Genomic DNA, 27,844 nt, shown 5'->3' on the forward strand with positions numbered 1-27,844 from the left:
AGGAACAGAAGCAAGAGAGAGAGAGGGAAGGGGGAAGTGTTACACACTTTTAAACAACCAGATCTTGTGAGAAATCACTATCATGAGAACAGCAAGGGGATGGTGCTAAACCATTAATGAGAAACTGCCCTCATGATCCAGTCACATTCCACCAGGCCCCACCTCCAACAATGGGGATTACAATTCAGCATGAGATTTGGGCAGGGACACAGATCCAAACCATACCAACATCTTAATGAAACTGACAGATGAAGAAATAGAAAACCTGAATGTTCCTCTATCTATTAACAAATTGAACCTGTATGTAACCTTCCCACAAAGAAAATTCTCAGCATGTTTTGCTTCACTTATAAGTTCTATTAAACAGGCTGAGCATGGTGGCTCACATCTGTAAATCCCAGCACTTTGGGAGGCCAAGGCGAGTGGCTCACTTGAGGTCAGGAGCTGGAGACCAGCCTGGCCAACATGGCAAAACCCCGTCTCTACTGTTAATAAAAATACAAAAATTAGCCAGGCATGCTTGTGTATGCCTATAATCCCACCAACTCTGGAAGCTGGGGTAGAAGGATTGCTTGAACCAAGAGGTGGGGGTTGCAGTAAGCTGAGATCGTGCCACTGCTCTTCAACCTGGGAGACAGAGCAAGATTTCGTCTGGAAAAGAAAAAAAAAAAAATTCTATCACATATTTGGAAAGTTCACAAACTCTTCAATACAAAATAGGAAATACAAAACAGGAAATATTTGAACTTGTTTTATGAAGTAAGCAAAATCTTGGTAACTAGGGTTGCCCAGTTAAATTTGAACTTTAGATAAATAATGAATAATTTTTAATATAAAATATTTCACAAGATATAGTAAAAATTATTCATTGTTTATCTTTAAATTCAAATTTAACTGGGTTTCCCATATTTTTATTTGCTAAATCTAACAACTGTGTTGGCAACAATACTTGACAAATACTTTACAAGGAAAGTAAATTACAGGCAGGTCTCTGTTATGAAGATACATACAACAATCCTGAACAAATTATTGATAAAATAAATCCATCAAGTTTCAAAAAGGATGACATTATGTCCCATCTGGCATTCTTCTAGAAATGCAAGATTAACATTCAAAAATTAATAAAAAGGCCAGCCATGGTGGTTCACATCCGTAATCCCAGCACTTTGAGAGGCCAAGATAGGTGGATCATTTGAGATCAGAAGTTTGAAACCAACCTGGCCAACATGGTGAAACCATGTCTCTAGTAAAAATACAAAAATTAGCCTGGCATGGTGGCATGTGCCTGTAGTCCCAGCTACTTGGGAAACTGAGGCAGGAGAATCACTTGAACCAGGGAGGCAGAGGTTGTAGTGAGCTTAGATCACGCCACTGCACTCCAGCCTGGGTGACAGAGGGAGAATCCATCTAAAAAAAAAGAAAATAGAAAATAAATATCAATGTTATTTTCTGTATTAATGGAATGAAAAAAATCATCCAGTCATCCCAAGATGCAGAAACATTTGATAAAGTTAAACCCCAATTTATAATTTTTAAAACTTTTAGCAAAGTAGTAAAAGGGATCATCAATAATTTGATAAAAGATATATGTAAAAGCCCTACAGCAAACATTATATTTAAAGTGAAATGTAGAAGTAAGTTTTTCCTGAGATTGGGATTGGGACAAGGAAACTCACCATCACGTTTCTATTCAAATGTGTATTGATGTATTGATGGTTCTCTCCAGTGTAATAAAGCCCTCCTTTCCCCCCAAAAGTATAAAGACCAGAAAGAAAAAAAAATGTAATATGTAAAGTAATGGTATACGTAAGATATAAAGTAAAATAAAAAACGTTGTTTAAAAACTCCAAATTGCTGGGTAGATTGGATGCAATCCTAATATAATTTTCAGCAGGTTTTTAAGGAATGTGGGTGATTCTAAAATTTGTGTATAAATGCATTGGGCCAAGAAAAGACGATAATCTTGAAGAGCAACTAAGTTGGAAGACCAGACATCAAGATATTGGATATCAAGATTATCAGAAAATGGCAATAGTTAAGCTGTGTGATATTGGTGAGACAACAGGCATACAGACCAAGGGAACAGAAAAGACACACATAGAAAGTCACTTGATTTATGACAAAAGTCTTAGTACAGTATAGTTGGGAAAGGATGATATTTTTAAATAAATGGTGCTAGGTTAATTGGAAATCCACACAGAAAAATTTAAATTGAATGGCTACTTCACATCATATACAAATAACAGTTTTAGGTAGATGATAGTCCTAAATGTAAAAGACAAACACTGAAGCTTCTAGAGGATAATAGAGGAGAATATCTTCAGTATCTTTCCAGGAGATAAAATTTTCTTAAACAGGACACAGAATGCACTAACCAAAAGGAAAAATATGATGAATTAGACTTTATTAAAACTAAGACCTTGTGATCATCAAAGGATATGATTATGGATGTGCAGAGGCCAACCCCAGGGTGGGTGAAGATATTTGCAATACATCTATCCAGTGAAGATCTCCTACCCAGAAAATATAAGGACTTCCTACAAATCGATAAGAAAAATACATCATTTGTATAAAATGGTCAAAAACACTTGAGCAGGCATTTTACAAAAAGGATAAACAAATGGCCAATAAACATAAAAATGTTTAATAACAATAATCAAAGAAATATAAATTAAAACCATAATGAGATACCACTACACACCACTAGGATGGATAAAACTTTAAAAACTAATATAAAGTTTTGGCATGGATATTGAGCATCTAACTCTCATACACTGCTGGTCAAAGTCTAAATTGTTACAACCACTTTGGAAAATAATTTTCATCCACTAAAGCTGGTCATAGACACATTTATGTCCCAGCAATTCTACTCCTAGGTCTACACTCACAGAAATGCTCATGTATATAAAAATAATTCAGTAAACATACTGGAGTGTTTATAGCAGCAATTTTTGTAACAGCTCACAAGGGAGTTGAAGTGAATGATCAAGTAGAGTTCGGGAAAAGAAATTGGATATATATAGTCCAGCCATTTTCTTCCCCTTTTCTCTTAGGAGCAAGCTGCCTTCAGGAATCACACATTCTGTTATCTTCATCCATGTGTTATTTTTCAAAGTTCAGTGTGAGTATGGCCTTTGGTTGAAAGATTTCTCTCTCTAATCCTGGGGTTTAGTATTAGGAAGTTCACTTGCCTGCTGAATAAGTCAATTCTCTAATATTTATTTCATCAGTAATAGAGGGGATGTTTATTCTCTATATGTGATGTCTTTGGTCTTATTTCTCAATTGCTTCATATTATTTAATGAGCTTCTGTATGGTCATAACATCTGGTGCATTAGCCAAAATCCTCAAGAAATAAGACAACAAAAAGGAGGTGGATGGGAGATCGAACATGCAGAGGGACTGAGACTTTTAGAGTCAGCTGTATAAGTAGCTTTAAATTTTTATGGTGCTTTTGTGAGCACAAACCATGTGAATCCTTGACCTTGGTCTTTGAGGCTTCTATTCTGCAATCAGACAGATTTTTTACAGTTATACAGTTTGCTGTGCTATCTGTAAGTATCTTTAAATCTTAGGTCTTATGAATTCATTCACTTTGGGGGACTACTGAAATTTGTAATAATAGACAAATAGCTATTTTTAGAGGACCCTGCTAGCCCTAAGCAAACATGCATGAATCTCAGCAAACAGCCTCTTAAAAGCAGATGAGGCTGGGCATGGTGGCACACACCTGTAGTCCCAGCACTTTGGGAGGCTGAGGTGGAAGGATAGCTTGAGCCCCGGAGTTTGAGGCCAGCCTGGGCAACACAGTAAGACCCCATCACTATAAAACATGTTTTTAAAAAATTAGCCAGGCATGGTGGTTTTCTCCTGTAGTCCCAGTTACTTGGGAGGCTGAGGTGGGAGAATCATTTGAGCCTAGGAGGCTGCAGTGAGCCTGTGGTCATGCCACTGCACTCTAGCCTGGGCAACAGAGCGAGACCTTGTCTAAAAAAAAAAAAAACGCCGGAAAACAGATGGGCCTAACTGGCTGCCCTAAGTAAGCTAAACCCCTGCTTCATAGATCAGACTAGGCTCCACAAACCTACAAAGGCTTCAGAGACCTTAGTAAATAGAAGGCAAGGAGGACCTTAGCAGACACAATCCTCAGAGAGCAGATAGCAGCACCTTAGCTCTCTTATATGTAGCCCCTACAAAACCACCAGATTTCTATAGCATGTGCAAGCCCTAATTTTAAAAAGATATGATCATAGGGAAAAACCCCATGAGAGGCACATCAATTATTTGCTGCTTATACTACATTTTTCAGCTAAGTCTACAGGGCAAGACTCATCCTCTACCCAAGTTTCATGTATGTTACAAAGCACTAACATTTTAGCTTTAAATTGTTACTGCTAGGCCTAGCTGGACAGTGTGGATAAGCCAAATCCTATCCATTTGTATATTGTTTTTGTCTACCTATAGGACCAAAGGAGGAAACTATGTAAGTACTGTACAAATATCTTGGATTCATGCGGATTGCTCACAAGCTCTTGAGGGTCACTCACTATCAGGTTGATTTTAATTTGTTAATCTCGTATGTTCTGATCATGGCTTTATCTGTCATGTTATACTCAAATAGTACCTTCATTCATAGAAGGGTAATGTATTTTTATTATCAAATAATGGGGATTCTTATTATAAAGGCTACACCTTCTTTTGAGGTTGGAGTAGAGAAACAGCTTGATTAAATTACTGCAAATCCAAGGGTTAAAAAAGCAATTTAAAAGATTGTGCTTTGAAAATTGGCTTTAGGAATCAAATGTGTTCAAGAAATCAAGAATACGAGAGCCTGGTCACGGCAAGACCCCATTTCCCCCGCCCCCCGCCAACCCCCCCCACAAAAAAAAATATGTGTATATATATATGCCAGGTGTGTTGGTGCACACCTGTAGTCTCAGCTACTCAGGAAGCTGAGGAGAGAGGATTGCTTGAGCCCAGGAGTTCAAGGCTGCAGTGAGCTATCATCACCACTGTACTCCAGCTTAGGTGACATAGCACGACCTTGTCTTTAGGCTGGGCACGGTGGCTCACACCTGTAATCCCAGCACTTTGGGAGGCTGAGGTGGGTGGATCACAAGGTCATGAGTTCGAGACCAGCCTGACCAATATGGTGAAACCCCATCTCCACTAAAAATACAAAAATTAGCTGGGCGTGGTGGTGAGCACTTGTAGTCTCAGCTACTCGGGAGGCTGAGGCAGGAGAATCGCTTGAACCCGGGAGGCAGAGGTTGCAGTGAGCTGAGATCACACCACTGCACTCCAGCCTGGGTGACAGAGCGAGACTCTGTAACAAAAAAAAAAAAAAAAAAAAAAAAAAACCACATCTCTAAAAAAATAAAATAAAATAAAAAAGAAATAATAGAGAAGCTAGCATGACTTGGAAAGTGTGCTTCAGTCTTTTTTTCAGAACAGGAATAACAGAATAAAAACAAAACAAAGGTTGGCAGGCTGGTTGCACTTGAGGAAGAAAGAGGTTTTCTTAAGAGAACATCTGACCTTTTGGGAAGAGAGCTTTTAGAAGGAAAGACAAAGATATGAAATGGAAATTAGATCTTAAAGTCCAAGATGGACACACACACACGAGAAATAGAGATGCACCTGTGCCTAAATGTCCTTAAAGAATGCACTAGAACATGGGAAAATGTCTTTATGGTTATTACATCAGAAAAATGACTGAGGCCCAAATAAATCTAATAGAAGACAGACAAGATTTCAAGGGGCAGATTAGAACAGCTCCTCAAAAGGAATCAGGATCTAGGAAACCACTGAGAGTTTCTCAGGGCATAGATTGACTTTGTAAGGGCAGTTAGGGGAGCTGCCTCTTAAAAGATCAGGGCTCGATTGCAGGGGATTTAACTTACACTTTAATTTTTCCTTAGGAATTTGATAATGGGAGGTGGTTTGTATTTAAATGTGATACATCTGTGTATTGTTAGTATTTTGTTATTGAAATGATTTTATACATTTTATTCTCAGAATATCTTTATGTTTTAATTTGAAGTCATTGGAGTCTCTCTGCTTACTATGGTGTACAACATGACTAGATATAATTTGAAGTAGGAAATAGAATAATTTTCAGCCTTGAGCATCGAGTGTCCTTGAAATTGATCCAAGTAATGTCTTGTTTTGATCCATTTCAGAGCCTTCTGGGGAACAGAGCTACACTGTATACTTTGTTCACAAAAGAGTGGAGATTAGGATTGAGGAGTGGGCTGACTTCTGAAAGTGGGAGCAAAATTATCCTGGTCAACTGCTGAGCTCCCAAAGCGGATAATCACATCCCGGAAGGACTCTAGGCTTAGTATTTAAGCATAGTGGGCTTATAGAAGAAAATCTTCAGAATGGCAAGTAGAGGTGGGGAAATTCTTCTTTATCTTACTCAGTTTCCCTACTCACTTCTGCCCTAAAGAAGCAGGATGATTGATTGGTGAATTTGGAAAGAAAACTGGCATTCCTCTTCCAGTCTCCTCCTCTCTCCTTGGGGAGTTAGCCTGCTCTCCCATACTGCACATGTTCTGCTTACTTTTGTGCCACAGCATAAAAGAGAAGTGGCCTGTGGCTTTCCAGCCCTCCCTATGATTTAGTAGGTAGTCTGCCTCTTTTTAAGATTCATTATTATTGCATAAAGAGGGAGCTGCATTCCCTAACATCAGCTTTATCAGTAATAAAGGAGATGTGATGGTTCTCCACCTGCCATACTCTTTGCTCTTACATAAAAATTGGTTTGAAACTCAGATGAGGAGTGCTAATACTATTTATATGTTTCCCTCAAATTTCTAAGAGGGTGCTTTCAGAAAAAAAGGTGATCCCAGAGTAGGGTTTGAAGGACAAATAGAGTGTGTACAGTGTAAGTGAAAAACATGATTGCGGAAGGAGGAAAGAGCATGTGCAAAAGCACAGATACTTTGAAGAGTGTTGTGTGATCTGGATGGCTCAGTGATGCATAAATAAAATGCAAGGTGAGGAGTGGTAGCAAAGGGGCTAGAGACTATAGAGCTAGGCCAAGGTCAATTTATAAAGGGCTCAGACTTTATCCTGTAGATGATGGTAAGCAATGCAGGAAGGGAGAGGATGGAAGAAGAGTCTTAAGCATGGGAAGTAATTCGAGGTAAAAAAGTGAAAATAGGTATAGACTAGCATTCTACGCAGCTTGACTATTAAGGGAATCCAAGGGCTTATGTAAATATCTAGAGTGCCTCTTAGAGTTAAGGGAGGGTAATGGCTTATACATGGGGTTTGTTTTAACATGGGCGAAACCTGAGCAATATAGGTTGCAGGAAGAGACTGAAGATATAGGAGAGTGGGAGGATAATTAATGGAACAAAAAGCCTAGAGAGATAAGAGGTAATGAAATCCAGAATACAAATAAAAGGATTCTTCCCTCTTCCACTGAAGACGCAAAGATTTGTGAGAATGCAGATCATTTTGTTGGTAGAAGAAATTGTGGACTGTTAGCTTCAATTTTCTTTGTTTAATAGCAGGTTGGTCTTTGGTGAAAATGAAGGGATAGTTGGTGGAATGGGAGGTCAGAGAAAGTATTGAGGATTCCAAACTAGCTAGGGATAGGGAGAAGGACCTGCATGAAGCACTGTGGAGGAAGGGGCAGTCAACTAAGATTGGATTGAACTGGGGCTAAGTTTCACCAGGCAGGTGGTAAGGAAGGGCAGTGGGATTTAATGGAAGGGAAGACATCGAGAGTGGCTGAAGTGACTAAACATAAGATATGAAGAGAAAAATAATTAAAGAAAATTAATTTCTCATTATATCCTTATCCTAAAGTCACTGTTGCAGGGCATAAGGGTGACATTTCTTTTAGTCAGACTGAATTGTAAATTTTAGGTACCAGTGGCAAAAATAGACATAATTATTTTGTCTTTTTACTTATTGGAACAATGTCTTTAATACACATTCATTCTTAAAAAAAAAACCACACACAGGGAAAACAGGTCTTTTCATGGATCAAAATGTATCTTCCATATTAAAGATAACATAGCATTAAAATAAATGTAGCAGGGATTACTGGTTTTACAACAAAAAATACCAGAAACACAAATAGTAGTCCACATATCTACTCAATGGGGTCTGTTGTGTACAAACACAAAATATACCTTATAAACAGGCAATACTTATAAATTCTAATTACATATTTCGTAGCAAAACTTCAGAAATTTCCTTCAAAGTTAGGGGAGCAATCCACAAGAGATCACCTTCACTTCTGTCCCCAACTTAAGAATTCAGGGTTCCCAGTGAGAGGTGAAGCTGGCTGGGCTTCTAGGTCGGGTGGGGACTTCGAGAACTTTTATGTCTAGCTAAAGGATTGTAAACGCACCAGTCAGTGCTCTGTGTCTAGTTAAAGGTTTGTAAACACACCAGTCAGTACCCTGTAAAAAACGCACCAATCAGTGCTCTGTGTCTAGCTAAAGGTTTGCAAATGCACCAATCAGCAGGACGTGGGCGGGACCAAATAAGGGAATAAAAGCTGGCCACTCGAGTCAGCAGTGGCAACCTGCTCGGGTCCCCTTCCACACTGTGGAAGCTTTGTTCTTTCACTCTTCACAATAAATCTTGCTGCTGCTCACTCTTTGGGTCTGCACCACCTTTATGAGCTTTAACACTCACTGCAAAGGTCTGCGGCTTCACTCCTGAAGTCAGCGAGACCACGAATCCACCGGAAGGAAGGAACTCCGGACATATCTGAACATATGAAGGAACAAACTCTGGACACACCATCTTTAAGAACAGTAACACTCACCAAGAGGGTCCGCAGCTTCATTCTTGAAGTCAGTGAGACCAAGAACCCACCAGAAGGAATAAATTCTGGACACACCAGGACCACCCTTAAGTCTGGTAATTTACTTGAAGGACCCAGAGAACTCACTAATAACTATTATATTCACAGTTATGGTTTATTACAACAAAAGCATACTGGCCGGACACGGTGGCTCACATCTGTAATTCCAGCACTTTGGGAGGCTGAGGCAGGAGGATTGCTTGAGGCCAGCAGTTCAAGACCAGCCTGGGTAACACAGACTCCATCTTTTTAAAATTTGTGTGTGTGTGTGTGTGTGTGTGTGTGTGTGTGTAAAAGGGGGGGGAAAAAAAGGATGCTGATTACAAGGGAATTGGTGCATAGAGCAGAGTCCAGGAAATTTCAGTCTCCGACCCCTCTGGAGGTAGACTGGCTATCTCATGGCCCAAAGCCCACATCATAAATCACATTCTTAACCCATCCAGGGTAGCTAAAGGCTCCCAGATACACAGATCCCACTCTTCCTAGAGATCACCTCCTAGGATACGAGGACAAAGGCCAGACTTCTTTTTGAGTAAGGTTAATTCTTTGCTACACACTTCGAAAATACCAAAATAATCAATTCTCTGAATATATTCTCATAGAAGTAGGTATTAATATCCTATTGTCTGACTCCCTGCTGAGTCAAATATATTACTTTTCATGATTTTACTTCATACCTGTGATTGCTTCATTAAGTTTTTCAAATTCATGTTGGAATGTTGAGTTATAAATTTCATTTGTTTTATGACAACCATTTTCTGGTAAATTTTCATCTTCTGCAGGAAAATTGTGCTACTCCGTTTCACAGTTTTCTTATTATAATTTTGAATAGATGATCTTCATACGACTTTCATAATCTTTGAATTTAAATTAGTGAAATTTTCCTGGACTATTAACAGGAAGTGAAAAGAAAAATCAGGATAGCTTTATAAAATTCATCTCTTGAGGGCTCCCTCTTCTGTTGCTATAGCAGACGACTCTTTTCTTAAACTCTGTGAACACCTACTCTGCCTCTCAGAACTGAACCTGGTTCTAAAGAGCTTCTACACACAGTCTTGGGCTTCCTGATTTATTCACAGGCTGCAGGGACACAGATCTTGCCTTCTAAGATGATGATAAGGCTTTTAGAAGTTATTTTACTGGTGCTTTCTAAGATCTGCTATCTCTGATTGGGCACCTTCTGTCCTCTCTCCCTTCCCAATGTTTGGAGCCTATTCAGTCTCAGCCTTATTTGATTTTAGGGTACAGCCACCACTAAACTCCTTCCCCACTTCAGTACTTTCCCATAATATTGTCTTGATTTCCCATGTGGGCTTGCTGTCCTCAGTTGCCTATTGCAGCACTCACATTTAATTTTGGAGTTTGGGAGTTTTCTTAGCTATTTGCTGAAAGTTCAGTATTTTTTTGTTTGTTTGTTTTTTAATTTATTTTTTATTATTATTATACTTTAAGTTCTAGGGTACATGTGCATAACGTGCAGGTTTGTTACATGTGTATACTTGTGCCATGTTGCTGTGCTGCACCCATCAACTCGTCAGCACCCATCAACACATCATTTACATCAGGTATAACTCCCAATGCAATCCCTCCCCCCTCCCCCCTCCCCATGATAGGCCCCGGTGTGTGATGTTCCCCTTCCCAAGTCCAAGTGATCTCATTGTTCAGTTCCCACCTATGAGTGAGAACATGCGGTGTTTGGTTTTCTGTTCTTGTGATAGTTTGCTAAGAATGATGGTTTCCAGCTGCATCCATGTCCCTACAAAGGACACAAACTCATCCTTTTTTATGGCTGCATAGTATTCCATGGTGTATATGTGCCACATTTTCTTAATCCAGTCTGTCACTGATGGACATTTGGGTTGATTCCAAGTCTTTGCTATTGTGAATAGTGCCGCAATAAACATACGTGTCCATGTGTCTTTATAGCAGCATGATTTATAATCCTTTGGGTATATACCCAGTAATGGGATGGCTGGGTCATATGGTACATCTAGTTCTAGATCCTTGAGGAATCGCCATACTGTTTTCCATAATGGTTGAACTAGTTTACAATCCCACCAACAGTGTAGAAGTGTTCCTATTTCTCCACATCCTCTCCAGCACCTGTTGTTTCCTGACTTTTTAATGATTACCATTCTAACTGGTGTGAGATGGTATCTCATTGTGGTTTTGATTTGCATTTCTCTGATGGCCAGTGATGATGAGCATTTTTTCATGTGTCTGTTGGCTGTATGAATGTCTTCTTTTGAGAAATGTCTGTTCATATCCTTTGCCCACTTTTTGATGGGGTTGTTTGTTTTTTTCTTGTAAATTTGTTTGAGTTCTTTGTAGGTTCTGGATATTAGCCCTTTGTCAGATGAGTAGATTGCAAAAATTTTCCCCCATTCTGCAGGTTGCCTGTTCACTCTGATGGTAGTTTCTTTTGCTGTGCAGAAGCTCTTTAGTTTAATTAGATCCCATTTGTCAGTTTTGGCTTTTGCTGCCGTTGCTTTTGGTGTTTTAGACATGAAGTCTTTGCCCATGCCTGTGTCCTGAATGGTACTACCTAGGTTTTCTTTTAGGATTTTTATGGTATTGGGTCTAACATTTAAGTCTCTAATCCATCTTGAATTAATTTTCGTATAAGGAGTAAGGAAAGGATCCAGTTTCAGCTTTCTACTTATGGCTAGCCAATTTTCCCAGCACCATTTATTAAATAGGGAATCCTTTCCCCATTTCTTGTTTTTCTCAGGTTTGTCAAAGATCAGATGGCTGTAGATGTGTGGTATTATTTCTGAGAACTCTGTTCTGTTCCATTGGTCTATATCTCTGTTTTGGTACCAGTACCATGCTGTTTTGGTTACTGTAGCCTTGTAGTATAGTTTGAAGTCAGGTAGCGTGATGCCTCCAGCTTTGTTCTTTTGACTCAGGATTGTCTTGGAGATGCGGGCTCTTTTTTGGTTCCATATGAACTTTAAAGCAGTTTTTCCCAATTCTGTGAAGAAACTCGTTGGTAGCTTGATGGAGACAGCATTGAATCTATAAATAACCTTAAGCAGTATGGTCATTTTCACGATATTGATTCTTCCTATCCATGAGCATGGTATGTTCTTCCATTTGTTTGTGTCCTCTTTTATTTCACTGAGCAGTGGTTTGTAGTTCTCCTTGAAGAGGTCCTTTACATCCCTTGTAAGTTGGATTTCTAGATATTTTATTCTCTTTGAAGCAATTGTGAATGGAAGTTCATTCCTGATTTGGCTCTCTGTTTGTCTGTTACTGGTGTATAAGAATGCTTGTGATTTTTGCACATTAATTTTGTATCCTGAGACTTTGCTGAAGTTGCTTATCAGCTTAAGGAGATTTTGGGCTGAGACAATGGGGTTTTCTAAATATACAATCATGTCATCTGCAAAGAGGGACAATTTGACTTCTTCTTTTCCTAACTGAATGCCCTTGATTTCTTTCTCTTGCCTGATTGCCCTAGCCAGAACTTCCAACACTATGTTGAATAGGAGTGGTGAGAGAGGGCATCCCTGTCTTGTGCCAGTTTTCAAAGGGAATTTTTCCAGTTTTTTTTTTCCCAAGAGAATTAAATCATTTATTGATTACACATGATAATGGATGATACACAAGCTTCATTCCCATCTATAATTTTATCTGGTACCATTATTCAATTTAGATATATTGCATAGGATGTGCCAACAATCACTTTTATAACCAATAATTCCATTATTTTGCTTGGGTAATCCCTTTTAACGGTGAACTTCAGGTCACAACAGTAACTATCAGTTCAACTACACCAAGGTTTCCGAAGACAATGGCTTCTCCAACCAAGCAGGTTGTATATAAATTCCAAATAGAACCTGGCATCACCCTGAAGGAATTCTAACTTCACACTGTTGGGGAAGTTTACCAAGATGGCTTCAGAGTAGACTAACTTTACACAGTACATTAAAAAAAAGACATTTATTCAGCATCACGATCAGACTATTACATTTAGCAGTCAACAGCATGGGTGCAAAAAAAAAAAAAAAAATCTACATTAAAACCTTTTGTTGGAATGCTTTACACTTTCCACAGAACAGAAACGAAAATAACCTGTTATACAATTAGTCACAAATACAGTCCTTGAGTTTTTTGCCCATACACATGAGTATTTGTCTAAAACATGTCTTCTTTGTAGCAGCTAGGCCCTGCCACCACTGTGCTTGGCTGAGTTCACAAATCTGTTGTAACCTGTAGCTTCCCTGTCACTTCTCTGGCTCTCCTCTCCTGCTAAGCTTTGTTTCCTAATTAAAATCTTCTGCCACGGCCATAGCTACTGCTGCTGCTGGAACCACCATAGCCACCTTGGTTTCGTGGTTTTGCAAAGTATTGGCCTCCACCGCCATAGGGGCCAGAGCTTCTGCCTCCAAAATTTCCTCCCTTCATGGGTCCAAAATTTGAAGACTGATTGTTGTAATTGCCAAAATCATTGTAGCTTCCACCACCTCCAAAATTGCTTCCACTACCACCGCCAAAGCCGCCTCCGCCTCCGCCTCCGTTGTTATAGCTGTCATAGCTGCCACTCCTGCCATAGCCACTGCCCTGGTTTCCATAACCCTGTCCACCACTTCCATAGCCTCTGCGTCCTCCAGAGTAACCAGGGCCGCCTCCTCCATAACCACCATCATTACCAAATCCATTATAGCCATCCCCACTGCCACCATATCTACCACCACCACGGCTGCCACCAAAGTCACCACGACCACTGAAGTTTCCTCCATGACCGAAGTTGTCATTCCCACCAAAACCACCTCCACGACCACCAACAAAGTTTCCAGAACCACTTCGACCTCTTTGGCTGGATGAAGCACTAGCCATCTCTTGCTTTGACAGGGCTTTCCTAACTTCACAGTTGTGGCCATTCACAGTATGGTATTTCTGAATGACAGTCTTATCCACAGAGTCATGGTCGTCAAAGGTTACAAAGGCAAAGTCCCTTTTCTTGCCACTGCCTTGGTCAGTCATGATTTCACTCACTTCAATTTTCCCATACTGTTCAAAATAATCTCTTAGGTGATGTTCTTCGGTGTCTTCTTTAATGCCACCAACAAATATCTTTTTCACAGTTAAGTGGGCATCTGGTCTTTGAGAATCTTCTCGAGACAGCTCTCTTTGGTTCCACAACTCTTCCGTCCACCTTGTGTGGCCTTGCATTCATAGCTGCATCCACCTCCTCCACAGTGGCATATGTGACAAACCCAAAGCCTCTGGAACGCTTGGTGTTTGGATCTCTCATTACCACACAGTCCGTGAGCATTCCCCATTGCTCAAAATGGCTCCTCAGGCTCTCATCGGTTGTTTCAAAGCTCAACCCTCCAATGAAGAGCTTCCTCAGCTGTTCGGGCTCTTTAGGAGACTCTGACTTAGACATGATGGCAGGGAGAAGAGAGACTTTAACGATGCTTCTTTGGCGGCATCCACGGGCAGAAAGCATTTTTCCAGTTTTTGCCCATTCAGTATGATATTGGCTGTTGGTTTGTCATAAATAGCTCTTATTATTTTGAGGTATGTTCCATCCATACCGAATTTATTGAGCGTTTTTAGCATGAAGGGCTGTTGAATTTTGTCAAAAGCCTTTTCTGCATCTATTGAGATAATCATGTGGTTCTTGTCTTTGGTTCTGTTTATATGCTGGATTATGTTTATTGATTTGCGAATGTTGAACCAGCCTTGCATCCCAGGGATGAAGCCCACTTGATCATGTTGGATAAGCTTTTTGATGTGCTGCTGAATCCGGTTTGCCAGTATGTTATTGAGGATTTTTGCATCGATGTTCATCAGGGATATTGGTCTAAAATTCTCTTTTTTTGTTGTGTCTCTGCCAGGCTTTGGTATCAGGATGATGTTGGCCTCATAAAATGAGTTAGGGAGGATTCCCTCTTTTTCTATTGATTGGAATAGTTTCAGAAGGAATGGTACCAGCTCCTCCTTGTACCTCTGGTAGAATTCAGCTGTGAATCCATCTGGTCCTGGACTTTTTTTGGTTGGTAGGCTATTAATTATTGCCTCAATTTCAGAGCCTGCTATTGGTCTATTCAGGGATTCAACTTCTTCCTGGTTTAGTCTTGGAAGAGTGTAAGTGTCCAGGAAATTATCCATTTCTTCTAGATTTTTCAGTTTATTTGCATAGAGGTGTTTATAGTATTCTCTGATGGTGGTTTGTATTTCTGTGGGGTTGGTGGTGATATCCCCTTTATCATTTTTTATTGCGTCTATTTGATTCTTCTCTCTTTTCTTCTTTATTAGTCTTGCTAGCTGTCTGTCAATTTTGTTGATCTTTTCAAAAAACCAACTGCTGGATTCATTGATTTTTTGGAGGGTTTTTTGTGTCTCTATCTCCTTCAGTTCTGCTCTGATCTTAGTTATTTCTTGCCTTCTGCTAGCTTTTCAATGTGTTTGCTCTTGCTTCTCTAGTTCTTTTAATTGTGATGTTAGAGTGTCAATTTAGATCTTTCCTGCTTTCTCTTGTGGGCATTTAGTGCTATAAATTTCCTTCTACACGCTGCTTTAAATGTGTCCCAGAGATTCTGGTATGTTGTATCTTTGTTCTCATTGGTTTCAAAGAACATCTTTATTTCTGCCTTCATTTTGTTATGTACCCAGTAGTCATTCAGGAGCAGGTTGTTCAGTTTCCATGTAGTTGAGCGGTTTTGATTGAGTTTCTTAGTCCTGAGTTCTAGTTTGATTGCACTGTGGTCTGAGAGACAGTTTGTTATAATTTCTGTTCTTGTACATTTGCTGAGGAGTGCTTTACTTCCAATTATGTGGTCAGTTTTGGAATAAGTGTGATGTGGTGCTGAGAAGAATGTATATTCTGTTGATTTGGGGTGGAGAGTTCTATAGATGTCTATTAGGTCTTCTTGCTGCAGAAATGAGTTCAATTCCTGGATATCCTTGTTAACTTTCTGTCTCGTTGATCTGTCTAATGTTGACAGTGGAGTGTTGAAGTCTCCCATTATTATTGTATGGGAGTCTAAGTCTCTTTGTATGTCTCTAAGGACTTGCTTTATGAATCTGGGTGCTCCTGTATTGGGTGCATATATATTTAGGATAGTTATCTCTTCCTGTTGAATTGATCCCTTTACCATTATGTAATGGCCTTCTTTGTCTCTTTTGATCTTTGATGGTTTAAAGTCTATTTTATCAGAGACTAGTATTGCAACCCCTGCTTTTTTTTGTTCTCCACTTGCTTGGTAAATCTTCCTCCATCCCTTTATTTTGAGGCTATGTATGTCTCTGCATGTGAGATGGGTCTCCTGAATACAGCAGACTGATGGGTCTTGACTCTTTATCCAGTTTGCCAGTCTGTGTCTTTAAATTGGGGCATTTAGTCCATTTACATTTAAGGTTAATATTGTTATGTGTGAACTTGATCCTGCCATTATGATATTAACTGGTTATTTTGCTCATTAGTTGATGCAGTTTCTTCCTAGCCTTGATGGTCTTTACATTTTGTCATGTTTTTGCAATGGCTGGTACCGGTTGTTCCTTTCCATGTTTAGTGCTTCCTTCAGGGTCTCTTGTAAGGCAGGCCTAGTGGTGACAAAATCTCTAAGCATTTGCTTATCTGTAAAGGATTTTATTTCTCCTTCACTTATGAAACTTAGTTTGGCTGGATATGAAATTCTGGGTTTAAAATTCTTTTCTTTAAGAATGTTGAATATTGGTCCCCACTCTCTTCTGGCTTCTAGAGTTTCTGCCGAGAGATCTGCTGTTAGTCTGATGGGCTTCCCTTTGTGGGTAACCCGACCTTTCTCTCTGGCTGCCCTTAAGATTTTTTCCTTCATTTCAACTTTGGTGAATCTGGCAATTATGTGTCTTGGAGTTGCTCTTCTCGAGGAGTATCTTTGTGGCATTCTCTGTTATTTCCTGGATTTGAATGTTGGCCTGCCCTACTAGGTTGGGGAAGTTCTCCTGGATGATATTCTGAAGAGTGTTTTCCAACTTGGTTCCATTTTCCCCCTCACTTTCAGGCACCCCAATCAGACGTAGATTTGGTCTTTTTACATAATCCCATACTTCTTGCAGGCTTTGTTCATTTCTTTTTCTTCTTTTTTCTTTTGGTTTCTCTTCTCGCTTCATTTCATTCATTTGATCCTCAATCGCTGATACTCTTTCTTCCAGTTGATCGAGTCGGTTACTGAAGCTTGTACATTTGTCACGTATTTCTTGTGTCATGGTTTTCATCTCTTTCATTTCGTTTATGACCTTCTCTGCATTAATTACTGTAGCTATCAATTCTTCCACTTTTTTTTCAAGATTTTTAGTTTCTTTGCGCTGGGTACGTAATTCCTCCTTTAGCTCTGAGAGGTTTGATGGACTGAAGCCTTCTTCTCTCATATCGTCAAAGTCGTTCTCCGTCCAGCTTTGATCCGTTGCTGGCGATGAGCTGCGCTCCTTTGCCGGGGGAGATGAGCTCTTATTTTTTGAATTTCCAGCTTTTCTGCCCTGCTTTTTCCCCATCTTTGTGGTTTTATCTGCCTCTGGTCTTTGATGATGGTGATGTACTGATGGGGTTTTGGTGTAGGTGTCCTTCCTGTTTGATAGTTTTCCTTCTAACAGTCAGGACCCTCAGCTGTAGGTCTGTTGGAGATTGCTTGAGGTCCACTCCAGACCCTGTTTGCCTGGGTATCAGCAGCAGAGGCTGCAGAAGATAGAATATTGCTGAACAGCGAGTGTACCTGTCTGATTCTTGCTTTGGAAGCTTCCTCTCAGGGGTGTACTCCACCCTGTGAGATGTGGGGTGTCAGACTGCCCCTAGTTGGGGATGTCTCCCAGTTAGGCTACTCAGGGGTCAGGGACCCACTTGAACAGGCAGTCTGTCCCTTCTCAGATCTCAACCTCCGTGTTGGGAGATCCACTGCTCTCTTCAAAGCTGTCAGACAGAGTCGTTTGTGTCTGCAGAGGTTTCTGCTGCTTTTGTTGTTGTTTAGCTGTGCCCTGTCCCCAGAGGTGGAGTCTACAGAGACAGGCAGGTTTCCTTGAGCTGCTGTGAGCTCCACCCAGTTCGAGCTTCCCAGCGGCTTTGTTTACCTACTTAAGCCTCAGCAATGGCGGGCGCCCCTCCCACAGCCTCGCTGCTGCAGCCTCGCTGCTGCCTTGCCAGTAGATCGCAGACTGCTGTGCTAGCAATGAGGGAGGCTCCATGGGCGTGGGACCCTCCCGGCAAGGTGTGGGATATAATCTCCTGGTGTGCCCGTTTGCTTAAAGTGCAGTATTGGGGTGGGAGTTACCTGATTTTCCAGGTGTTGTGTGTCTCAGTTCCCCTGGCTAGAAAAAGGGATTCCCTTCCCCCTTGCACTTCCACCCTGCTTCAGCTCTCGCTGGTCGGGCTGCAGCAGCTGACCAGCACCGATTGTCCGGCACTCCCTAGTGAGATGAACCCAGTACCTCAGTTGAAAATGCAGAAATCACCGGTCTTCTGTGTCGCTCGCGCTGGGAGTTGGAGACTGGAGCTGTTCCTATTCGGCCATCTTGAAAGTTCAGTTTTTATGCATTTATTTTCATTTTCTTGGTTGCTTTGGATAGATTTCAGAAGAAATGAAAACTTTCAAACTAACCAGACTTCATATTCTTTTAGAATGCTAATGTAATTCATTTCTGTTCCATGTTTTCAAAAAATATGAAGAAGTTCTAGGGAAGTACTCTGATTATTGGCTTCAGATAATGAAGATGAATGTTAGAGTTGTCAGTAGCCCACTTCGAGTCAGTTATGTAGATGTTCACATCTGCAATGACACCAAGGCTATAACTAGAAGGTAATATCCTAAAGCAGTTTTTATAGAAAATCATTTGCAGCATACAGTGTAGATTTTTTTTAAATAAAATGAAAGCACCTCAGTGAGGTGCTTTCAACATTTTATTCTGGTATACTAAAAAGAAGACTTAGTCAAAATGTTTCTCCTGAACCCAAGCAACAGGAACACTACAAAAGTGTTTGAGAAGATATCATTCCAATCCAGGTGGATTATGGGTGAGGGAATATTATAATAATTCTCATTTTAGTTCTGGAAATTTTAATCTATGTTCAATTTCTTTTTAAAGATTACTAACATTCTATTTTGCTAGTCAGTTGCAAATAATTTTGTACCCAGAGCAAGTTCCAGCATTACCTGGGAACTACATCTCCATCTTTTCTATGCCTTACTCTCTGATGAGAACAAAATCAAAGTAGAAGCCACAGAGATATGCTGAGCAATATGTTAGACTATGAATAGTATCAGAATGCAGATGTTGTTTTACTATATACTGTACTAGTTATAACCAAGTGACTTAAAATAGGAAGAGGAAAAGCTGAGCATGTGGCAGTCACTTGGATGTAGGGTTGGAGTTCAGTATACCTTGATGGTGGTAACCCCAGTGAAACACCTCCTCCTCTGGGATAGGACCCCAGGAAGTGTAGGCCAAAAGTGGGGAGAGGGACTAGAATTATCTGGTTGGCTCAGAAATCCTCAAGCATTGATTCAGGACTATTGGCACCCTTTAGCACCCAATGGAAGGAAAAGAAGCTCCTCTCTGTAGGAACATTACATCATCTAGTGCTTCAAATTGTTTATATTAAATCAGTTTTTCCAATAAAATGAACTGCAAACAATCAAAATTAATGGATGCAGGAAGAGTAAGCATGAGTCAGGCACCAGGAGAAACAACAGACAAAATAAACAGAGTTAATAACAAAGTCAGAAAACCACTATGCTTACTATGTTCATGAAAGAAAAAGTCAAGCATATAAATGTTGTCAAGGAACTAGAAATCATAAAAAGTGACATTCAAAATTTTAAAAAGAACCAAACAGGAATTATAAAACTAAAAAATGTAATAACTAAAAGAACAAAGACTAAGGGTGAATTTTAGAGCAGGTTAGGGACACCTAAAGAGATAATGAGTGACTGGAAGATAAGTTAAAAAGAAAACCAATATTTTTAAAGGATTTAAATCATACACAGTTCTAAAGTGACAATTTATATGTGTTAGAAATCAATAAGAAAAGGATAATCACATTATTTGCATATGTTTGGAAACTGAGAAACTTACTTCTAGGCTGGGCGCCGTGGCTCACGCCTGTAATGCCAACACTTTGGGAGGCTGGCAGATGGCTTGAGTCCAGGAGTTGGAGACCAGCCTGAGCAACATGCAGAAGCCTTGTCTCTACAAAAAACACACACACACAAAAAAAAAATTTAGCTGGGCGTGGTAGTCTGCACCTGTAGTCCCAGCTATTTAGGAGGCTGGGGTGGGAGAATCACCTGAGCCTGGGGAGGTTGACGCTGTCATGAGTAGTGATAGCACGACTGCACTCCTACCTGGGCAACAGAGTGAGACTCTATCTGGGAAAAAAAAAAAAAAAAGAAACCTACTTCTAAATCTATGCATCAAAAAAATCATGAGGAAATTAGATGATGTTTTAAATTCAATGGTAATAATACATATCAAGACTTGTGTAAAGAAGTTAAAACAGTATTGATGGAGAAATGTGTGGCTTTTAATGTACATATTTGTAAAGAAGTTAGTAAAAGAACAGCAAAATAGAAAGTAGAAAGAAATAATAAAGAAAATAGAATAATTTAAATAGATAAAAATAAAATAAAAACTATGTACAAAACTCAGGTCCTCTGAAGGATAGAACACTGGTGAGACTGATTAACAAAAGAGAGGAGTCACTAATAATTGATGCCAAGAATGAACAGAGGGACACTGGTTCAGATCTTGCACACCTTAAAAACATGAGGTTGTTATGAACATGTAAATGGTATGAAAATTTAGATGAAAACCAAAAATATCTATATTAGATGTGATACATAATAGCGAAACATGGAAAGTCTTTCTTTTGAAACTGGAAATGAGATATTTTTGCCTGCTAACACCTCTTTTTAAGTCCTGACCCTGTAGTAGCACAAGAAAAAAAAAGGAATAAAAAATGAAGGAAAACTCGCTATTTGAAAATGTATGATTGAGTGCATTGACAACCCAAACACATATACATTTATATTTTTATGGATAAGAAATTTTAGCAGGGTTGCTGTATATAAAAATTAGTTTGGAAAAATTAGCTCATTACATATATATTTAAGCAACAAAAAAGGAAAATGAAATATTAAAAAGATACTATTTACAATAGTGTCAGAAATATCAAAAATATATATAAAGAGATCTAATAAAAGATCAGTGAAATTTCTGCAAAGCAACAAATAAAATTCTATTAAGAAACATTACAGAAGACCTAAAGGAATTGAAAATCATGATTGGAAGGCTCCATGTTGAAGAGGTCTCTTGTCTCTCAGGTTAATGTATGGATTTGATGCAATATCATCCAAAATCCTAAAAGACCTTTGTTGTTGTTGTTGTTGTTGTTGTTGTCTTATTGTTCATTTGGTTGGTTTTTCTTTTTTCTGGAACTTAAGCTGATTCTCAAATGTATAAGGAAATACAAAGGGTCAAGAATAACCAAGTCTGTGTTTTGATGAAACAAAAATAAGGTAGAAGATCTATACTTCTAGGTTATCAAAATTATTCTAAAACACTTTTATGAGTGTGGAATTGGCAAAGAACAATGGAAAGACTAGGGTTCAGAAACAGACCTACATATATACAACTTGATTTATGACAAAGGTGACACTGTAGAAAAGTGGAATATGGATAGATTTTCCAGTGAATGGTACTTGGTCAAATGGGTAGCATATACAAAATAAAATTGAACCTCAACAACTGTGCACAAAAATCAATCATAATCTTAAATGGGAAAGGCAATACAATGAAGCTATTACAAGATAATGTAGAAAAATATCTTCATGATTTGGGGATAAGGAACTTAAGTTACAAAAATCATCAGGCAGAAAAGAAAAGATAGATACATACATTTTTTTTCCTCATTAAAAGACTTTAAATAAAAGTTGCCACTGCAGGGTCAAAAGGCAAATTATGAAGTAGGCAAAGATGTATGCAATATGTAAAACTGTGAAAAGGCTGTCATTCAGAAAACATGAATGACTACTACAAATCAACAGAAAAAGACACAGTCCCAATAGAAAAATACGCAAGAGACCTAACTAGGAACTTCCAAACAGGAAATCCAAAAGATCAATTAATATATAATCTCATTAGTAACTAAGAATGTTCAAATTAAAATCACAGTGAGATACCATACATAGCTATTTGATCTTTTTTAGAAAGTATAATATCAAATGGTAGGTAAAGATACAGAACTCTCATATATTGCTTATGGAAGTATAAAAGTTGGAAGTATCTAGTCAAGTTGAAGCTATACCTACCTTAAAACTTAGCAATTCTGTTTACATATGTAAGCAAGGAGCTGGAAGTTCTCCATCTTAACAACATATATCTTACTGACCGGCAGTCACATATGTATCAGGATACATGTACAAGAATAAGAATGTTCATGGCAACATTATTTTAATAGCCCTAAACTGGAAACAACCCATATGTCTATCAATAATAGAATGGATAAATTGTAGTTTATTTATACCATAATGAAGAGAAAGAATTAAACTACATACAAGTAGACCTTTGAAAAACAGAGTGAATGAACCCAAAGAAAACAGAATATAAATTATATGAGTCCACTTATATAAAGTTCAAAAACAGCAAAACAAAACAAAACAAAAGTTAAAGAACTATGTGGCAAAACTATAATAAAAAATGAGGTAAAAAAATACCATAAAAGTCAAGATAACTGCTCCTGCTAGCCGGGAGATGGGGTTTATGATGAAGAAGGGGCAGGTGGTGACTTTCTGGCATGTTGTTAATCAGGGCCATCTACATAATTTGTGGGGTCCAGAACAAACATCTTTTTTCTCTCCCTCTCCTTCTCCTCCGATGGTGTTTTCTTATTTGCCGTTTAATGTGGCACTCCCTTGGGCACAGGTGGAAAACTGACCCTCACAGGAGCTAGGGGCCTGACCCCTGATTCAGAGGAAATGGGGAGGATCCTGTGCCTCAACCAGACACTTCCTGCACTGTACCTCCTGCTCAGCCTCTGCCAGAGCAGAGGGTGGGGTAGCATGGAGTGGAGAGAATGAGTAGCCAGAACTCATTCTGGGGAGGAAGGGAGGTGGCAGGAGGCCCATGATGCCTGAATCAATGCATTGTCCCATTGATACTTATAAAATGCAAATTCAAAGATAAAATTATTGAAAATTACATGAGGGTGATTGCAGAGCATTAAATGTCAAGCAGGATGGAGGAGTACGAGAGTGGAGTGTGTTGGCTTCTGAGCTTGGCACCCTGTGCCACTGAAAGTCCCTGAAGCTGGCCCTTTCAGCAATGTTCTGTTTCCTGACCTGGATAGCAGCTATACGAATGTGCATTTTACCATAACTGCTTGTCTCAGTTCATTTGTGCCACTATATCAAAATAGTTGAGACGGAGTAATTTATAAAAACCAGAAATTTATTTTCTCAAGGTTCTGGAGGCTGAGAAGTTCAAGATCAAGGTTTGATCTTGGTGTTTGGTAGAGGCTGCTCTGTGCTTCCAAGATGGTGCCTCTTGCTGCATCCTCACATGGTGGAAGAGATGGAAGGGGTAAACTCGCCCCCTCTATCCCTTTCTTAAGGCGCTAATCACATTCATGAGGGTGGAACCCTTGTGGCCTCACCACCTCCTAAAGCCCCACCTCTTAGTACTGTTGCATTGGGGATTGAGTTTCACAGTGAATTTGGGAGGGGACACACACAAACATTAAAACCACAGCACTGCTTATACTGGATATTTATGCTTCATACAATTTTCTGTATGACAGCTGAGTTTAAAACTAGGTAAAGGAAAGGTGGTGTAAAACAGAATGAACTTTTGCTGTAAAATAAAGAATTATTCACATATAGAGATGTAAATACTAGTAAATGCATATTTTTTTTCTAGAAGGAAACATAAGACTCTGTTAACACTGGTTGCTTTAAGGGACAGGGATTTGAGGAGATGAGGTAAAACAGGCTTTTGTTTTTCATATGAACCTTTTTATATTATTTGAATTCTCTATTGTGTTCATGTTGGGATTATTGGCCAATTTATATGTTTTTGTAAATTAAATAAAATTATTTAGTTGCTTATTTTAAAATAAAGCCAGAAATATGCAATCATGTTAAAAACCTATAGGGAAGAGAGGCAGGGATATATACTTTTTTAAGAACCATATTTTGAACCATTTTAGAAAGCAGAGTATTTTTGTTGATATGAACAGCCCCCCTATAATTAAGGTTTCATAGATCTATATTTTTCACCTACTCTACTCTGAGGTAGATTTACCATGAAGCTAAAGGATTCAAACTTCAGAGTCCCTCACTTGGACAGACCCTTATAAAGGCCTGTACCTAATTTTGCATTCATAATTTTATATGCTTCTTTAAAAAGACCTTTCAGATTGTATAATCTTGAAGCCCCCCTAAAATCTGATTCCAACCTTGACAGTGAGGTACACTCAAATCAAAGAGTTCTAACACCTGCCTTAAATATGAAGATTTATAGAAATAAGTAACAAAACATGGTTGTAAAAATGTATCTAAACAAATAGATTCACTGAAGATATACTTTAAATCTGGCAGTGAGAATTAACATGTCCCCTACTCCAGGAATCTTTTCAACTTGCCAAAAATGAATCATTTCTTCCTATGTGCTATGCCTGTACTTTCTCTGTCATGTTATTCAGGTTTGTATTATGTGCTTGTCAAACTACCTGTCTGCCGTACTGGACAAGGAGCTCCCAAATAACTGGGACCCTCTCAATTACTTTTGTGTCTCCAGGGCCTAGAATAAGATTCTAGCATGCAACAAGTGACTGTTTAATAATATCTTTTTACAACCACTGTATTGTGTGTAAAGGAGGCATAGCTACCGTTCTTTACTTGAGTAAGCGTCATATGAAACTGATAACTATACATATACATACATGCACGCTTAAGGAGATACACAAAGTACTTATCAGTCAGCATCTTTCTTTTTCCTACTGAATTTACATGATTCGGTCACATTTTGCAGAAGATATCAGCTTTTTTAAGCAGAAGAACCAAACAATATCATGAATTATTTTAAAAATACATAAATGTACAAAGAAAAATATGAAAATTCAACATCCTACTGTCATGTTTCAGATATTTTTAATAAATAAAAACTTTAAAATTCAGAAGAAACCATCTTTAAGCCATTCCCAGTGTGAAAATTGATCATACAATCTGGATCATTCTTGTCATACCCAACTAAATCAGAATCCAGGGACCAGGGGAAAAAGCAACCAGGGCACACAGCTCTAGCATTAAGAATTAAGTTTTTTACAACCCAGCTGCTGAAACAGCCTGCAGTAACTCTAAGATCAGTTTTACTGAGTAGTTGCTGAAATAATCAGCTATGACTAAGACTGGTTTTACCTACCACTGTCACTCGCCAGAGCCTGCCAGCTTCCCAAAACTTTACTATAGTGCCAATGAACCTTCCTTCAAAACAGTAGTAACATTTCTCTTTCTAATAAAACTCTCAACCGTCTCTTTGTTCTTCTGACATACTAAAGACCACTCAGTCTATGTGTATGTCCTGAACTGCAATTCTTGCTTCCCCAAAAAACCATTAAATTTAGAAATTCATCTCTTTATATTTTATATTTACTTTGACACCATATACAAATTCCTAGGCCTCCTTCGTTGGAGATGAGCATCACCTTGAAGTTGGGATGTAGCCATCCCATCCATATATTCTCATTTTTACCACTTAAGAAAATATATCCATAAATATATAATATATATCCATAAATATATAATTATTGTGTGTTGTAATACTTTTTTTTTTTTTTTTGGAGACAGAGTCTCACTCTGTTGCTCAGGCTGGAGCGCAGTAGTGCAATCTCAGGTCACCGCAACCTCTACCTCCCGGGTTCAAGCAATTCTCCCTCAGCCTCCCGAGTAGCTGGGACCCCAGGCTTGCTTCACCACACCTGGCTAATTTTTGTGTTTTTAATAGAGATGGAGTTTCACCATTTTGGCCAGGCTGGTCTCGAACTCCTGACTTCATATGATCCACCCTTGGCCTCCCAAAGTGCTAGGATTATAGGCATGAGCCACTGCACCCTGCTGTGTTGTAATACTTTAAGCCAGTGTTATCTAATGCAACAGGTACAATTTATTGTAATATTTTGTTTAACCCGTTACATCCAAAATATTTAAACATATATAAAAATTTTTAATGTGCGATTCAATATTCTTTTTGAAAATTTCTTGTACTAAGTCCAGAAGTAAAAAAAAAAATCCAGCTGATATATACTTACAGCACATCTCAATTCACACGCTAAAGTTAGAGTTCATAAAATTTAAGTTGGAAAAACAGATTCATATATCTGAGTTGTTGCAAACATACTTAAAAGTATTCCAACAATTAAATCGAGTATCGTTTTTGTTTTTAGTTTAATTGAAATTCAATTAACGATTCAGTTTTTCCTTCTCAACCACACTTCAAGTACTGAGTAGCCACATATGGCTAGAGGACAGCCTACTGGACAGCGCAGCTTAAGGAGGTAGACAAAGTACTTATCAGTCGGCATCTTTCTTTTTCCTACTGAATTTATGTAATATTTAAATTGTTTTTCTTTGTCATATTCTAGAACCCAAACGCACAGACGCAATGGATACCTTTGATTTTCCGAGTCGATGGCATTTTGCATTTTAAAAGATCATCTGGGTAGGGTGGTGCGCCCCTGTAACGGGAGGCTGAGGCAGGAGACTCGCTTGAACCGGAGAGGCGGAGGTTGCAGGATCGTGCCACTGCACTCCACAGCACTCCATCCTGGGCGACAGAGTGAAACTCTGTCTCAAAAGAAAAAACAATTATTTATCACTAAATTTACTCACTAAAAGAACTTGAAAAACAAAACCCTACTGCCTAAAATATATTTTAAAACGTATTTGTGTTTAAGCAGCGTATATCTTCTGATAAATAATGACGCGTGGTAACTAGTAAAGGCAGAGCTTTCGTGTTAGCCACGCCCATCCCTCGCCCCGCCCTCCACAAGCACCTCCCCCCGCATGCACGCACGGACATACACGCGTACGCGGGCACACACACACGTACACACGCGCGCGCCCGCGAACACATACATATAAGCAAGAGCGCACAAACGCCGGCAGCGTGCAGGGGCGCGCGCGCCTGCCAGGTCTCAGGAAATGCGCTTTCTACTCCCCGCGCCGGTAGAGCTAATGCAGGGAAGTTTCTGGGAACAGTCGAGCAGCGTTTGTATTGGTGAGGTTCCAAGTCTCCTTTAAAATGATACGACTCCGCCCTTCTCCAAAACCGTTTGAGGAGAAATGGAAAAGGTTGGGCGTGGAGGTGAAAAGGAGCCCTGTTGTCAGCTGGTCCGTACTCCACCTCAGGAGGCGGCCAACTCCGTGCGTCCAAGAATAAAAACATTTCCCTTGTAGGAACATGCAAGGGTTTAGAAACGCCCCACCGCCCCCCGCGAGACGTTTGTGAGGAGGACCTGTCACAGTTGAGAAGTCAGGTTGGGCGTTTTCCTCCCAGGAGGTGCCCTATTAATTTGCTGCCTCGATAGTTGGTCAAGCCGGGATGTTAGCTGCGGAACCTCCAGGACCGAAGAGCGCCAATTCTCCTGAGTTCTCCTTGGTTTGGGTTTCCCACAAAAGCGCGGTCACACCAAAAGCTGTGTTTCCACAAATGCGAAACGGCCTCGAAACTTTTTTTTCCGCACACGCTCACTTCCCACACCACTCCCATCCCTTTATGTTTCGCCTCAGGAATCGAGTAACTTCTCTGAAACCCAATTCTACGAAATCCCAGCAGCTAAACACAGCCCGACTTCCCTAGAGACAGAGAGAGAGAAAACACTGTAAACCCCAATCACACGCTCCTGTTTTCCCGGTACTGAAAAAAAAAAAAAAAAAAAAAAAAGTGGGTCCGTGGCCGCGCTATGCATGCTAGGATTAGTAGTTCCTCCATCCTGCAGGGCGAAGGGTCAGGGCGGAGCTCAGGTTGACTCCG

At 39.5% G+C, this 27,844-nt stretch overlaps 1 long non-coding RNA gene and 1 pseudogene across 1 annotated transcript; both read right to left on the reverse strand.

The window, feature by feature from the left end:
- Positions 1–900: 900 nt before the first annotated feature.
- LOC119622195 (uncharacterized) lies at positions 901–27,729 on the reverse strand. Its single transcript, XR_005238841.2, has 4 exons — positions 27,327–27,729; positions 26,482–26,655; positions 19,892–20,005; positions 901–1,407 (listed from the first exon to the last, which is right to left on the reverse strand). It is a non-coding gene; the product is annotated as an uncharacterized lncRNA (long non-coding RNA).
- LOC103245886 (heterogeneous nuclear ribonucleoprotein A1 pseudogene) lies at positions 12,960–14,389 on the reverse strand (annotated as a pseudogene).
- Positions 27,730–27,844: the final 115 nt, after the last annotated feature.

The sequence above is a fragment of the Chlorocebus sabaeus genome, chromosome 7, assembly GCF_047675955.1.
Source record: "Chlorocebus sabaeus isolate Y175 chromosome 7, mChlSab1.0.hap1, whole genome shotgun sequence".
NCBI classification, from domain to species: Eukaryota; Metazoa; Chordata; class Mammalia; order Primates; family Cercopithecidae; genus Chlorocebus; species Chlorocebus sabaeus.